At 39.1% G+C, this 16,597-nt stretch overlaps 1 non-coding gene across 1 annotated transcript; it reads left to right on the top strand.

Moving 5' to 3' along the window:
* The first annotated feature begins 6,406 nt into the window (after nt 1–6,406).
* On the top strand, nt 6,407–6,510 carry LOC147915892 (U6 spliceosomal RNA). Its single transcript, XR_015553860.1, has one exon. It is a non-coding gene; the product is annotated as a U6 spliceosomal RNA (small nuclear RNA).
* Nucleotides 6,511–16,597: the final 10,087 nt, after the last annotated feature.

The raw sequence follows: 16,597 nt of genomic DNA, 5'->3' as shown, positions 1-16,597 counted from the left end.
TGGTTTATCTATGCTGCTGGGTAAGGGTGGAGTTTCGGTAGAGAATTTGTCTCTTCTCAGCTGGAGACGTGCGTACACCAGTACGGCAGGGCTCCCTGTACCCGGCCCCATGTGAGTTTTTATGATAGTACATGATCTTAAGTATAAATAAGCTTAATATAACTACAGGGGATTTAACAACCTTAAAAAAATTTTTTTTTTTTTTTTGCTAAGGAAGATTAGCCCTGAGCTAATATCTTTGCCAGTCCTCCTCTATTTTGTATGTGGGACACCACCACAGCATGGCTGACGAGCGGTGTAGGTCTGCGCCAGGGATCCAAATGCATGTACCTGGGCCACTGAACAGGAGTGCACAGAACTTTAACCACTTGGCCACAGAACCAGACCCCAAAAATGTATTTTTTTAAACTTAGACATGCACAACCCATAGTTTACAAATACAGAAAAAGCTTAAGTTTGGCCCGAAAATAAGTTTTATTCAATGGAGCTGTTGAGTGTGACTGGGCTTTCATAGCATCTGACCAGACGTCTCTTCTTCTCTGTCTTCCCCACTTCACCTTGAGGTGCAGCAGCTGAGTATTCACCAAATCTCTCTCCTCCCAGCTGTTCTTGATAGGAGAAGGAGGGGACAGTCAATTCAGCCACCTCGTCGCCGTCTTTCCCAAGTGTTTATGTCCGTGACTCAAAGACGCTGGGCAGTATCTACTGCTCACTTATAGTGACGTCATGACAATTGGAAGCTGTGTGGTCACCATTTTCTGCCACATGCAGAAGTTAACAGAGAAAACAGCTTCCTCCACTCTCACTGAATATGAATATTTAATTCAGTTTCTGCCCCCCAGTCTTTCATGCAGCCTGGCTCCCCATGCCTCTGCCCTCCTCAGCTTTATGGAGTATAATTGACAGTGAAAATCCATATATGGTTAGGGTACCCAGTGTTGTGGTTTGATATGTGCATACGTTGTGAAGTCCTCACCACAGCCAAGGCCTGTGGTCTTTGTGCTGTGTCTAAAGTATGGATTACTTTACCATGTACATGCATTAGCTACTCAAAATAAATACATAACACTGTTAAATAAAAAAGATTTGTTTATCAAAGATATTTTTATTATCATGTGTTTCCCCCCCTAGGGTTTAGTTTTGATTATTAATTTGCTATATTTCAAAACCTTTTGAACAGAGCTTTCATTATGTTTTTCTTTTTATTTACCATATAACAACAGAAGACAAAAAAATCTACTAAGTTTTGGATTCATCCTTTTAGTTTTCTCATTCAGCAGATATTTATTGAGAACCAAGTAGTGTTCTAGGCCTGAGGGATCCCCTGTGGACAAAAACAACAACCAAGACCTTGAACACGTGAGGTTTATGTTCTAGGGAGAAACAAGGACTTAATTAACAAATACATAAGATTAATATAATCTTGAGTGCTATGAAGAAAATAGAGCAAATCAGGGGTGGCCTTTCAAAGTAACAGTTGAGCAAAGACTAGAATTGAGTGAGACAGTGAGCCCCGTGTGTATTATTGGGCTTCATAGGCCATGATCAAACCGTAGCTTTTACTCCGGGTGAGAAGGTGGATGGGAGAGGGTAAGCAGTGCGGTCTGGCCTTGTCATAAAACATGGCACTCTACACATGGGGGGACCACAGACTGTGGGAGGAAACGCTGCAGGAGAGGGGATCTGGGAGCTGGTGAGAAAAGATGGCGACCTGGACCATGAGGCTGGTGATGGAATGGTGAGAACTGCTCACTTTCAGTGTTTATTCTGAAAGAAAATGTCATAATTTGTTTATTAGATATCCAGTGTGCAAGACATAGAGGAGTTGGGGTTGACTTGGAGGCAGAAGGTTTGTGATATGAGAAAAGGGATGGACATATAAATATGATACTTTTGAGGTGCTCGCTCCATATTTGTGATTTACAAGTCCCTTAAGCAGGTCTTATTTTACACCACATGACCAGATCCTTACAGTATTTATCGTGTGTCGATATAGCATTTTAAATAGATGCACCATAGGCCACCGTTCCATTCAGGAGCTGGACGCCCAGAGCTCCATGTGTGGCGTCTGATGATCCTTCTAGTCCCAGCTTTCTCATTTGTTCACTGCCTCATACTGTTTTTGTATGTTTTCCATGTCGACCATACCCATCTCTCTATCGCTTAAATATTAAAGTTCAGAGCATATTGTAGGTCTCAGTTTATATTTGGTAAAAAATAGATCCGGATATTTTCCATATGAAGTTCCTGACTTTTGCTACTTCTATTTCTATTTCTCAGTACAATGTGAGAACTTGGAATACATCTTTGCCTTTTTATATTTACTGGATGCAGTCGTGTTTAGTAATTGATACACGTGCCCTTGAAAGTGAAGTATGTTCTATTGGACCTATTATTTGATTTTTTTTGTGTGTATTTGTATTCTTTATGTGTTTATATTTCTATTTATTCTATTATTTATTTATTTAATCTATTATTCATTCTCTACAGTTATTCTATTATTAATCCGTGTAATTTCTTTATAAATTCTTTGCCTAGTTATTACTATATTATTATGGTTAGTTTTGAAGTCTTCAACATTAATTATATTTCCATTTCCACAGCTCTGTCAACTTTTCTTTTCTACCTTGCTTTTGAGAAATATATATTTTAAATGGTGAAATGTATCATTTCCTGATATTCCATTTAGCCATATAATGCCAAAATCATAATACTGATGTAATTATATTAATTTCAATGTTTTCTGTCTTATTATCATTCTTCTACTTTGGTTTCTGACATTTTGTATCATGGATGGTGCCTCTAATTTAAAGGATAGTTCAAACAAACGATGTCAAATATTTGCTCTTGCGTCTGAATTGCCACTATGATTCCTTCGTTTTCTGTTATTCCCCCTGTCTAGTTAATTCACACATTCATCAATTCACATGTTTATCTTTTTTTGTTTTTGGTGAGAACACTTACATTCTACTGTCTTAGCAAATTTCAATTATATAATATGGTGTTATCAACAGTCACCATGTTACACATTAGATCCTCAGACCTTATTCATCTTATAACAGAAAGTCTGTATCCTTTTACCAACCTCTCCCTATTTACCCCAGCCCCTGGCAACCACTTTTCTACTGTCTGTTTCTATGAGTTTAACTCTTCAGGTTTTTGAAACACATAATTTGTTGTCTGTGAATAAAATAGATTTCACTTTTTCTTTTCCATTCTGAATGTTTGTCTTGATTTCTTTTCTTGTCTTAATGCACTGGTTCAAACCTTTAGTACAAGATTGAATAAGTGGTGAGAGCTGACACGCTTGTCTTGTCCCTGGTCTCAGGAGGGCATATTTGGTTTTTCACCATTAATTATTATTGTTAGTTTTTTAATGTTTTATTTTTGTAAATGCAGTGTATCCGATTGAGGAAGATATCTCCAATTCCTACTTTGCAGACTGTTTTGTCAATAATGGATATTGGATTTTGCCAAATGTTTTTTCTGCATCTATTGAGATGATTGTTATTTTTTTTCTTTCTGCATTTGTTAATATGATGAATTGTATTGATGCATTTTTTAAATAGATTTTTTATTTTAGAATAGTTTTAGCATTACAGAAAAATTGCAAAGATAGTACAGAGATCCCATATGCCCTACACCCAGTTTCCCCATTATTAACATCTTACATTAGTGGTGTACACTTAGTACAATTAATCAACCAGTATTTTTTTGCAGGGGGTTTTTGCAAGAGGACCACAGAGGTAAAGTGCTGCTTTCACACATCACCTTGAGGGTACATGCTGTCAACATGACTTATTGCTGATGCTGTTGACCTGGATCATGTGGCTGAGATAGTCTTGTCAGTTTTCTCCACTATGAACTATTCTGTGCACCCCCTGCCCATCCTGTACTCTTTGGAAGGAAGTCTTCATGTACATTCAGCACATCTCCTTGAGAACGGAGTATCTACATAAACTGTTGGGAATTATTTTGCATGGGATTTGTTTATCCTTCGTCATTTGTTTATTCAAATATTTATATTATATGGAATTATATTGATATATGAATATTTATTTTACCTTTGCATTATAATCCAATACTACTTTATTTTCTTGCTCAAACTATTCTAGCTCTGGGCATTAGAACCTCTTTCAGTTGGTTCCTATGTCCCTTTGACACACCCGCTTCATGGTGAGTCATTATTTTTTTTGTACTTCCTTAATTTCTGGCACTATAAGATGCCCCAGGCTCATCTTGTATGTTTCCTGCCCTGGTCCTGGAATCAGCTTTATCCACGGAGCCCTGGTTCCTCTTATCAGAGGAGGTGTTAGAATCCACAGTCTGGGCTTCAGATGTGCCCAATTCTTCTGAGGAGTCGTTGATTCCAGATCAATGTTAAATTAATCTCAAATTTCTAGGACAAACCTTAGGAGGACATGGTGTCTTATTCCATCTATACATCATGAGGCTGTATTTTACAGTGTTTTGTTTATGTTCTTGGGGGATATTGATCTGCAGCTTACTTTTCTTATAATGGCTTTGATTTTGTTTGGGGTCATGCTCGTGGAAGGAGTTGCGACGTATTCACTTCTCTTACATTTTCTGGAAGACTTTGTATAGAATTGGTGTTATTTCCTCAGTAAACATCTTGTAGAATTCACCAGTAGAACTCTGGGCCAGGGAACGGTTTGTCTTCAGTTTCAATTTCTGTGATAGACGCAGAGCTATTCAGGTTGCAAATTTCTTCCTGCTTGGAATTTGGTCGTTCTTGTTGTGCATATAAGCAATTTGTCCATTTCATATAAGTTGTCAAATTTACAGGCAAAAGTTGTTGTTAGTAATTCCTTGCTTACCTTTCTATAACTGCAGAATCAAAGAATCTGTAGTGGTATCACCTCTCCCACCCTGATTTGGTAATTGTATTTTCTCTCTGTTTTCCTTATTCATTGGACTAGAGGTTTTTCAACTTTATTGATTTTTTTCAAAGAATCGGTTTTTGGTTTCAATTTTCTTTATCATTTGTTGGGTTTCTATTTCACTGATATGCACTTTTATTTTTATTGTTTAATTTATTCTGCTTACCATAGGTTAATTTGCTCTTCTGTTTCTAATTTCTTCAGGTGAAAGCTGAGTAATTGATTTGAGACTCTGGATCTATTGTAAGCTTTTTGTGCTATAAATTCCCCCTAGTATCATTTCAGTGACATTGCACTTATTCTTATAGGTTACATTTTCATATTCACTCATTTAAATGCTTTTAAAATTAGTGATACTTATTTTATTGTCCAAAATACAGTCAGTCTCGGTTTATGTGCATGTGGATAGAAATGCATTCTGCTCTTTGGGTGGATTTGCTGCAAATGCCAGTTAGGACAAGCTGGCTGATTGCATTTTCTTATCTCACTCTTAGGAAAAATTTATCTCAAAACCCTCTAGAGCCTTCTATGATTTTCTCTCTTATTTTTCACCTCAACTTCTATTACTCGTCTTATTGCCCATTTAGCTCAAAATACAAGCCTCCTTTACCATTATCCGGTCACAGGACCCTCCTCACTGTTCCTGAAGACACTGAGGAAGCCCCACCCCGGGCCTGTGCACACCTGGGCTGTTTCCTTGTCCAAAGTATCTTTTCCTCAGGGGGCCAAATCCATCCTCTGCCTCAGGACTCTTCCCAAATATGATGGTAAAAGAAAAGTCTCCCCCAGTAAATCTGTATAAGATAGTGAGCCACGTCGGTGCCACCTTCCCAGCTTAGTCTGCTCTACACTTTATAGGTTATGTTTTTGTTTGTTTATTTTTTATTGTTTGCCTCCAGCCACTAGAACATAACTTCCGTTGGGACAGGAAATTAGTTTTGTTCCATTTTTTACTCCTAGTGCCCAAAGTACACGGTATGGAATCCCACACATCTTAAAATACAGGTCATCAGTTATGAGTTTAAAATAATATTCCTTCCCTAAACAATTTGATTATTTTTTCTAAGTGTGGAGTCACACTGTTTCTCCACATTTTAAAACTGAATTTCCTTAACTCTGTGTGAACAGGCTCGAGGCTGGAGGAAAAGGTGGACGACTGCAATATTGGGAGAAAGCTTGCTAAGCGTTTCTAAAGCCAAGTTCCACTACCTCCCCTGCCCTCTCCCTCTTTTTTCCTTTCTTCTGACAATCTGCCCTGTTTCTGTCTGCACACACTGAACCTGGGGGGCTCTGTCTGAAAGTGCCTCTCCTTCTGCTGTTTTTCTCGTCTGTACTCCCAGACGCCTCTTGCTCTGTTTTCTCCATTCACAGATCTGATCTCATTTCTGTTTTACAGAAATAGATATGATTCCTCCATCAATGGCACACTCCAATTCGTCTCATGATCACATGCTGTTTGTTTTAACCGTTACATCCTTTAACTTGGGGATCAAAAGAAAGGACAGAGCTTACTTCAGAAGCACATTACTAAAATAGGAATGATGCAGACAAGATTAGCGTGTCTTCTGTGCAAGGATGACATGTAATTTGTGACACATTTCTTCATTTTCAAATAACCATATGAAAAGATGTTCAACATCATATGTCGTTAGGGAACTGCAAATTACAACAACGAGACACCACTACACACACATTAGAATTACTAAAATCCAAAATACGGTCAACATCAAATGCTGGAGAGGACGTGGAGCAACAGAGAAAATCCAACAGTCATCGCTGGTGGGAACACAACATGCTACAACCACCTTGGAACACCGTTTGTTGATCTCTTACAAAACTAAACATACTCTTACTATATGATCCAGCAGTCATGCTCCTTGATGTTTACTCAAATGAGAGGAAAACTTATGTCCACACAAAAACCTGCACATGCATGTTCACAGCAACTTTATTCATAATCACCAAAACTTGGAAGCAACCAAGATGTCCTTCAGTAGGTGAATGAATAAATAAACTGTGGTCCCTCCAGACAATGGAATATTATTTGGTGCTAAAAAGAAATGAGCTATCAAGCCATGAAAAGACATGGAGGAACCTTAAATGCATATTCCTAAGTGAAAGAAGCCAATCTGAGAAGGTGACATACTGTATGATTTCAACTATATAACATTCTGGAAGAGACAAAACTATGGAAACAGTAAAATGATCAGTGGTTGTCAATATTTAGGGGAAGGGAGGGAAGAATTGATGTGGCACAGAGGGACAGGGAAACTATTTTTAGGACAGGGAAACTATTCTCTATGATCCTGTATGGTAGATGCATGTTATTATACAGTTATCAAAACCCATAAAACATATAACACCAGGAGTGAACCCTAATGTAAGCTATGAGATTTGAGTGAATACAGATGTGTGTTAAAGGGCTCATGGATTGTAGCCAATGTAGTGCTCTGGTGTGACGTTGGTGGTGGGGTGGGCTGTGTGCATGGAAAGGGTGGGGAGAATACAGGAATGCTGTACTTTCCACTCCAATTTGTTGCTAAGATAAAATTGCTCTAAAAAATAAAGTCTTTTTTTTAAAGAAATTACAAAAGTTTTTTTCTTAATTGGACATCTTGAACCAGTCACAATTTAATAATGGTATCTTTAAATAATTGCTTTGTATAAAGGAACACCAAATTTTTCTAACTTAAAAAAAAGTCTGTGAACAAAATAGATGAGCTGTGTTTTCAAAGGAATAACGTGTGTTTTTCATAATCAGACAGAACACATGGACTAAATAGATGTGCAGTTGTCAAGTCAACCTGTACATACTATGGAGTATTTTCTTTAATATTGTCACATGTAAGCTATGGTAAAAACTTTTAGGATGCCACAACCTATGCACTTAGAATGAGAAAAAGTCATTTTAAGTGAGTGATACTAAAAGATTACAAATGATATCTAAGTACAAAAGTCATTGGGAAATGAGCAATAATCTACAGTCAAAAAGTGGTGATTCATGGACAGAATTCAGCCTGTTTAGTTATTTATTTTTATTTATTTGTGTTTTACTCCAAGTGTAATTTTCTCGGTGAATTTGAAATTCTTTCCCTGAGATATACTCTCTTCCCACTCCCTGTCTTCCTCCTTCCCGCCTACCTCACACATTAGCAAATCACCTGCCTTTGGAAAACACTTGATTTGCAACCATCCTCTCACTGGATCTATTTTGTAATAGTCATGTTCAGAAGTATTGAAAAGTCAGTATGTTCTAAATCTGTGGAAACCCAAGTCAATTAAAAATAAAAGCAATTAAAATTTTTGTGAGTGACAACAACAAAAATGTTGGAGTGGGAACTCCAAAATCCTGTCCTTCCATAAAAGGAGCCTGGAAACTGGCAAAAACTCAGAATCTACTTTATCAGTCATAAAAAATGACATACTGATACGAGCTACAACATGGATGGTCCTTCAAAAACACAATCACAGTTCTTTGAGAATATGGTCTGTCTGCTCCCTGTGGCGTTAGAAACCTGCACTGGGACGGGGGCTGTCATCTTCAAGATCCTGCAGAGCCAGTGTGCAGGAGGCCGGGTCATGTCACTACATCGCAGAGCTCTCTTACTGGGATTCAGGTCTTTTTTCTTGATTAGCATTTACCTGGTTAGTGTAAACTTGTATTATTTTGCACAAAAGACTACATATGGTATAATTCCATTTATATCAAGTGTCCAAAATTGGCAATTCCACAGAGACAGAAAGCAGAGTGGTTGCCAGGTGACGGTGGAAGGAGGGTGGGGAATGACTGCTCCCTGGGCGCAGGGTTTCTTTTTGGAGTGATGAAAATGTTCTGCAATTATATACTGGTGAATGTTGCATAATATTGCCAATATACTAAAAGCCACTGAATTGTACACTCTAAAGTGGTTAAAATGGTATCTTTTAATGTTATGTGGGTTTCATCTCAATAAAAGAATGCACTTTTTCTAATCTTGCAAAATAAACTTGTTACACTCTTTTGTCCAGCAATTGCGTACTGTTTATTCCCCCAGACTTATTGTAAACTACATTTTAAGGTAGACTGTCCCTTATTCATTTATTTTATTAGCTAAACAAATGTTTCCAGAATACCTGTTATTTGGCAGGTACTAGTCTATGCACTGGGCCTGCAGCAGTATGAAACAGACTGAGTCCTGTGTTCCTGGAGTTTGCATCCTGATGGGAGAAGAGAGTCGTTAAAAATGTAATGAAAAATTAAATGAAGTGCCTAAGTTATGCTTTATTTTCCCTTTTGAAACAAATGAATTTTTCTTATTCTCTCTCTCCTTTGCACACACACAAATGCATACACACATGAACACACACACACAAGCATGATGTACTCACAGACCTTCAGAGAGGCATCACATATTCTGGTTGATGGGCTTCAGAAAAATAATGAGGTCGGGGAATATAACCTCTGCTACTTTATGCTGTGGATAATCCCCTTCTAAGTGACTTATTTTTCCTTGAGTTTCTTTAGAATGTGTTATATCTTGAAAAAACATATTTTATAATGGATGAGAGGAAGGACAGGGCACATGAATTGGGAAGGGACTGGGTGAACTGTTTTCTGTGACTTATTCCAACTTTGAAAGTATAAATCACAATTTGTGAAGTCATAGACTAGAATATTATTTCCATAAATTTTAGCATTACAACATCGTCAAATTACTCCTTGTTCTTGAAGGGATAAGCTTTAAGCTCTTTGTCATTTGTGGAAATATGAATCTGAACTCTTATAATAATAAAATCAATAAATATTTAATTCCTTAGCAGTGCAAACTGTTACAATGCTACGTTCAATAATTTATGTTGTTGTTTCCTTTTGGGGATTTTGAAATGAATTAACTTTTTGGAGGCCAGTGATAAATTATATAATGAGACATGTCAGAAATCTTGAAAAACAATCACAAGAACCTCACAGTTAGAGCAGCCCTACAGAGAAGTTTGTCCGATCTGTGCTGATACTCATGATCTTCTCAGCCTGACCAGAAGGCTGTGGGCAGCCATTAGGAAAGGTGATAATTGGGGAGGAGATTCCTGCTTCCTTCTCTACCTTCCTCTCCACCCAGACATGGCGCGCAGCTGAGGACCGTCTGCTGTCCACTCTGGGGCAGTCTGCCAGGTGGAGCAGAATCACCATGTGTCCCTCTGCTCTTCTACCTGGGGACCAGTCTCAGTGCCAGCCTCACTTTTCTCAAGGTTCAGGCCCAGGATTTTCAATAAACTACCTCATTCTTTACAAAAATAAGTCGACTTATAAGCAAACAAGAACAAATACATAAATAACGAGAGAGCCCTCTTGGTTTGCTTTATTTCCACCTTTCCAAGTCTCCCATCATCTCCCTTCCTGTGCTCATCCTATTTATAAAGTAATTTGTAGAATAGAATAGTATTATCCATAAAATCCTATCATTCCTGGTTAAACAAATGTTACAATATGTTGGCTACTTTCTTTTTACCCCCAGAAAAAAATGAGAAAATGGCATTATATGAATATATCTAGGAATAATGTCAGAATAGTTTTTAACATACCAGAATTAGTAATTTCATAAATAACTTAGGTGGAAGCATTACTAGAAAATAAGATGGAGCCAGACTGACGCTAGTCTTCATCCAGCTCTTGGCTGATGGTCTCTTTTTCCGCGACCACGGTCTCCCTGATCAATAGCAGTGACTGCTCGCTGCGGTTCAGAGTTGAGGAAATCAGTTTTTCTTTCTAACAAGAAGGGCACTGAATAATTAAAAAATACAGTCAACTAGTTTAACATCTTCTCTTCTACTTAGATGAAAAGTAGCTGGAGAACCACTTGGCTGTTCCTCACAACACCAAATAAGTCAACGGGTTCTTCGGGGAACAGAGTGAATATCCTGATTCAAACCAAACACCCAGCATGTTCTCACCCAGGACAAGGAGCTGGGACTGATTCCTGGGTTAGTTTCCTAGGGCTGTCTTAACAAATTACCACAACCCTGGTGGCGCAAAAAAAACAGAAATGTATTCTCCCACGATTCTGGAGGCTAGAAGTTTGTAGTCTGGGTGCCGTCAGGGCCGTGCCCCTCTGAAGGCTCCAGGGGATCCTCCCTTACCTCTTCCAGCTTCCAGGGTTTTCTGGAAGTCGTTGGAGTTTCTGGGCTTATAATCTCTGCCTCTTCTCCACAGGGCCTCCTTCCTATGCAACTCTGTCTGTCCTCTCCTCTTATGAGGATACCAGTCACTGGATTTAGGGCCCACACTAATCCAGTATACCTTAACTTAAATAATTACATCTCCAAAAACCTGTTTTCAAATGAGGTCACATTCTGAGGTTCTAGGTGGACATGAATTCTGGAGGGGACACTATTCAACCCATTATAATTTTCAAGGTAAGCTCAAAAAAGGTAAGTCTGGTTGCCAAGGAACTAAGGATAATAAGCGAATTTCTTGTCCTCCATGTGGGAAACAGTGCCCACCAATTTGAAATAAATTGGGGGTCATTTCAGCTTCAAAGGGAAAATAAGCTTCACCATAAAAGCCATGGAAAATGCTCATTTGTGCCTGAAAACATAACAGGCTGACTTTATCCTGTTAGCATTTTACAGAGGTTTGTCATTAAAGTGTATGGAATGGAATTACTAATGCAATAAATAGTGTTTTAGTATCCACACACACCTTCTCCCCTCTGAAAAGTGTAATACTGGATACCCATTATCTGCACACAGATTTCCTTTTAATCCTTCTGTCTGTTGGACTAAGTATTTTAGACGCTAAGCTGTTGCTAATAATGTTATGGTCATTCCGATCCCTACAGAGGATTCAAAGGAAAGCACAGTGACTAGAAGCCTTCACTCTTCCCAGAATGTGAAAATATTCAGCGTAGTGTCATCAAAAGTGAGAAAGCTAGTCCTGGCTCCAAAAACCCTGGCCATTTTGTCAAAGTGACATGGGCTATGTGCTCCAGATAATACAAAGAAAATGTGATTTCTGAAATTATGTGAATCCATCTGCCCTTCTGAAGTGCGTCAGTGAGAGAAGGTCTTATGACACCTGCTGGCAGAGACGAGGTTTGCTCCCTGTTTCTGGAGAAGAACAACAAACCACTAACTTGTTTATTTTTCTAAAATCAGTTGAAATCAGGTTCTTAGTTCCTAACATTTGGTCTATGTGGAAAATCCAACTTCCCTCTCCTTACTTCCCTTTCTGTCCCAGATGTGTGCAGTGGACCCGGGTCCTCACGGGGTCCGGAAGGTGCGGGGTCCTCTCACTTGTTGGCAGCAGCAGTGCTCGCTGATGTGCTGGCGCTCCTGGAAGCTTTGGTGGGTCTCCTCTGTTCCCGACGTCGGCTCAGGAACCATCTCAGAAGCTCAGTCCCCGTGCCGTGTGCTGAGATTTCCTGGGCATCAGGACACCGTTCCTGTCTGTGGTCCTGTCTCCTTCATCGAGGGAGGAGTGGCCGAGTCTGGAAGCTTCTGTTATCTTGACAGCACATACTCTTCCTAATTTACAACAACCCCCTTTGCTGTTCCCCAGGAACCATCCCTTCCACAGCTTTCCCTTCAAGTCTTGCCTTCTTCATCTTTTCCTTCTCTGAGATGCCCCCTGTTATTTACTACACAATATGAATCTCTCTTGTCCCAGGGAGAGAGTTCTGGTCAGAAATATCCAGACTAATTAGTTATTTTTTTATTTTTAATTAACCTTTTTATTTTCAGATAATTGTAGATCTGCATGCAGTTGTAAGAAATAAAATGGAGAGATCTCACGTACCCTTTACCCAGTTTCTCCCAGTAGTACCATCTTGCAGAACTATAGTTACAGTATCACAACCACGATGTTAACACTGATGAAGCCGAGATTCAGAACATTCCCATCACGAGCTCCCTTAGTTGCCCTTTTATATCACACCCACTTCCCTCTCATCTAGCCCCCCCACCCCCCCGTCAACCCCGGACAAGCAGTAATCAGTGCCCATTTCTAGAACCTGTTATTTCAAGAATGTTATAGAAAAGGAATAATGCCGTATGTAATCTTTTGCGACTGGCTCTTCTCACCAAGCATAACTTCTTGGAGATTCAGCTAGGTTGTTGCATGTATCAATATTATGTTACTTTTTGTTGCTAAGTAGTATTCCAGACCCACTTACCTACTGAAGGACACCTGGGTTGTTTCCACTGTTTGGCTATTAATTATAAAGCTTCTGTAGACATCTGTGTACAGGTTTTTATAGGTATATGTGTTCAATCCTCTGTCATAAATGCCTAGGACTTCAATTACTGGGTCATATGGTAGTTGCAGTTTAGTTTTTAGGAAAGTGCTAACTGACTTCCAGGGTGGCTGCACCATTTCACATTTCCGCCAGCAACATCTCTGTGATCCACTTTCTCCACATCCTTGCCAATATCTGGTGTTGTAACTATTTTTTATTTTAGCTGTTTTAACAGTATATAGCAATTTCACGTTGTGGTTTTGATTTGGATTTCTATAATGACTAATGATGTTGAACATCTTTTCTTGTGCGTATTTTTCATTTGTACATCTTCTTTGAAGAAATGTCTATGAATGTATTTTGCCCATTTTTGAATTGGATTGTTTATTTACTGTTGATGGATTATTCTCAAGCCTTAGAATCTAATGGGGTCTGTTCTGCTTGGTTTCAGACTTGCTTGGACTTGTGGCTCCTTTCTTCCCTCTAGTTTCTCCCTTTTGGAGTGGGGATGTCCATCCTATGCCCATCCCACTATCGTATGTTGGAAGTAGGTAACTTCTCTGGTTTCCCAGGTTCACAGCTGGAGAAGAATTTTACCTCAAGATGAATCACATCTCGAGTTCACCCACACTAGATTCAGAGGCTCTTTAGATGAGATTTTGGACTTAGAGTTGATGCTGGAATGGGCTAAGACATTAGGATGTTGGGCTAGGATGAACGTATTTTGCATGTGAGAAGAACATGAATTTGGGGGGGCAGAGGATTGACTGTTATGGGTTGAATTTTGTCCCCCCTAAAAGTCATATATTGAAGTTCTAATCGCCAGTACCTCAGAATGGAACTTTATTGGGAGAGAGGATATTTACAGAGGCATCAAATTAAAGTGATGTCGTTAGAGTGAGTCCTAATCTGATATGACTGGTGTCCTTACAAGAGGGGTCAGTTGAACACAGAGATACTGCGGGGGGAAGAGGACATGACGTCACGGGAAGAAGACAGCCACCCACAGCCAAGGAGTGACCTGGAGCAGCTCCTTCCCACATGGCCCCAGAGGAAGCTCACGCCAGCACCGTGATCTCAGACCTCCAGCCTACAAGCTGTGGGAGAACATGTTTCTGCTGCAGGCAGCCCAGTTTGTGTGCTTGCAACAGCAGCCCTGGCAAATTCATGCGCGAAGTCGTCTGTTACTGGAGGGTCTTTGGGGAAACATTTTTAACTAAATATTCAATTTTGTAAAACTAGACACAGAAGTATTCAAATTTTCTACTTCTTGAGTGGGCTTTGGTAGTTTGTATCTTTTGAGGATTTTTTTTCATTTTCATCTGAGTTGTCAGATTTATTGGCATCGTGCCTTTTTATAATATTACTTTGTTTTCATTTTAATATCTCTAGAATCGGTAGGATGCCTGACATTGGTAGTTTGTTTCTTCCATCCTCTTTTCCAGATGAGTCTTGCCAGGGGTTTACCAATGTTGTTGTTTTTCTCAAAGAATCTGCTTCTGGTTTCATTTCCTGTAAGTTTTCTTTTCATTGATTTCCCAGCTGAGCCTTATTATTTCCTTTCTTGTGCTTATGTGGATGGTTTGTTCATTTTTCTCCCCTAGTTTCTTAAGGTGGATGATGAGTTAAGTTATTTTATGCATTTCCTTATTTCTAATACCAGTATTTGGTGCTATAAATGTTCCTCTAAATAATCCTCTAAGTAATCACAATTTTTGGTATGTGGTGTTTTCATTTTCATTCATCTCCAAGTGTGTTCTAGTTTTCTTTTTGTTTCTTTCTCACACTATGGGTTATTTAGAAGTTTGTTTTTTTTTTTTAATTTCAAAAGAGAATTTTCCAGACATCTTTTATTACTGATTTGTAATTTAATTCCATTGTGGTCAGGTAACCTACTTTGTATGACATAAATCTTTTTCTTTTGATGAGACTTGTTTTGGGGGCCAAAATACTGTCTATCTTGTTGCATGTTCCGCGTGCACTTGAAAAGAGTATACAGTGGGCCCTCTGTATCTCTGCATTGTGGACTCACCAACTGCGGATGGAAAGGCCTACGATGGTTGCGTCTGTACAGAACACGTACAGGCTTTTTCTTGTCATTATTTTCTAAACAATACAGTATAACAACTATTTGCATAGCATTTACATTGTATTAGGTATTATAAGTAACCTGGAGATGATTTAAAGTAAACGGGGGATGTGCCTAGGTTATATACCATTTTATATAAGGGACTCGAGCATCCCCAGATTCTGCTACCTGAGGGGTCCTGGAACCAACCCCCGGGGACACCGAGGGACCACTGTAAGCTGCTGGTGTTGACTGGGTGTTTATAGACTTTACTTTTGTAAATGTGGTTAATAGTGTTGTGGAAGTCCTCTATATTTACTGACTTTTCTACCTAATTGTTATATCAGTTATTGAGAAAGACGTGTGGAAATCTTGGATTTTTCTGTCTCTCCTTGCAGTTGTATCCATCTTTGCCTTGTGCATTAAGACACACAGGTTGAGCCCTGTTGTGTCTTGGTGAACGGATCCCTTGTCATTATGAAATGATCCAGGTACCGTTCTTTGCTCTCCACATTTCTTTTGATTGTTATTAATGTGCTGTGTCTTCCTTCATCCTGTTCCTTTTAATCCACTGGGCTCTTTTTAGTCAGTCAGTTTCTTGTACACACATATATTTGTCCTGAACAGACATTTTTCTTTTGTTTGTAGTTTTTAATTCAATCTGCCATCACTGCCCTTTAACTAATCTATCAACACCATCGTATGATTTCTTCTCATACCATCTGTCTCTGTTCCTCTTTTACACTCTTTTGTCTTCTTTTTGATTGAGAATTTTATGATTTGCTTTTATCTCCTTTGCTTGTATAATAGCTATAACTCTGTTTTATTTTTCAGCAGTTGGTTCAGGGTTTATAACAGACACGTTTAACTTACAACCGTTACTTCCAAGTAGCACCTTGCCCTCCATACGCAGCACAAGACCCCAGGCACACGCTAGCACAGCACCCACACCCCTCCTCATGCCATGGTCCTGTCACTCATTTTACATCTACACATGCCGTAAACCACTCTCCACAATATTGTTTTGGCTATAAACAGTGGATTATTTTCCAAAAGGGTTGACCGTAAGAGAAAAAAGCAACTCCTACATGTTTAACCACACGTTTACATTTTAAGTGGATCCACTGGCTCGTTGGGTTCCCATTCCCATGCTGTATTGTTGTTCTTCTGCTTGTAGTGCAGTCTAGCACTTTGCTGGGCTTGAGAAAGTCTTTACTTCATCTTCTTATTTGAAAGATATTATTATTTGGCATAGAAAGCCAGGTTAGCAGTATTTTGGTTTGTTTGTTTTGTTTTTAAATTACGCATTTTACAGGTTTTCTCTCCGGGTAAGAACATCATCTGATGTGCACACTTGTCACCAGGCAGCAGGCTGCCGTCTGCACTGTGTAAGATCTGATGCTGTGCTGTGGCATTTT

This window comes from Ceratotherium simum, chromosome 12 (genome assembly GCF_057802395.1).
Source record: "Ceratotherium simum simum isolate JZ-2026a chromosome 12, ASM5780239v1, whole genome shotgun sequence".
NCBI lineage: Eukaryota > Metazoa > Chordata > Mammalia > Perissodactyla > Rhinocerotidae > Ceratotherium > Ceratotherium simum.
The sequence above is the reverse complement of the archived record's forward strand: the minus strand, read 5'-3'. Positions and strand labels throughout refer to the sequence as shown.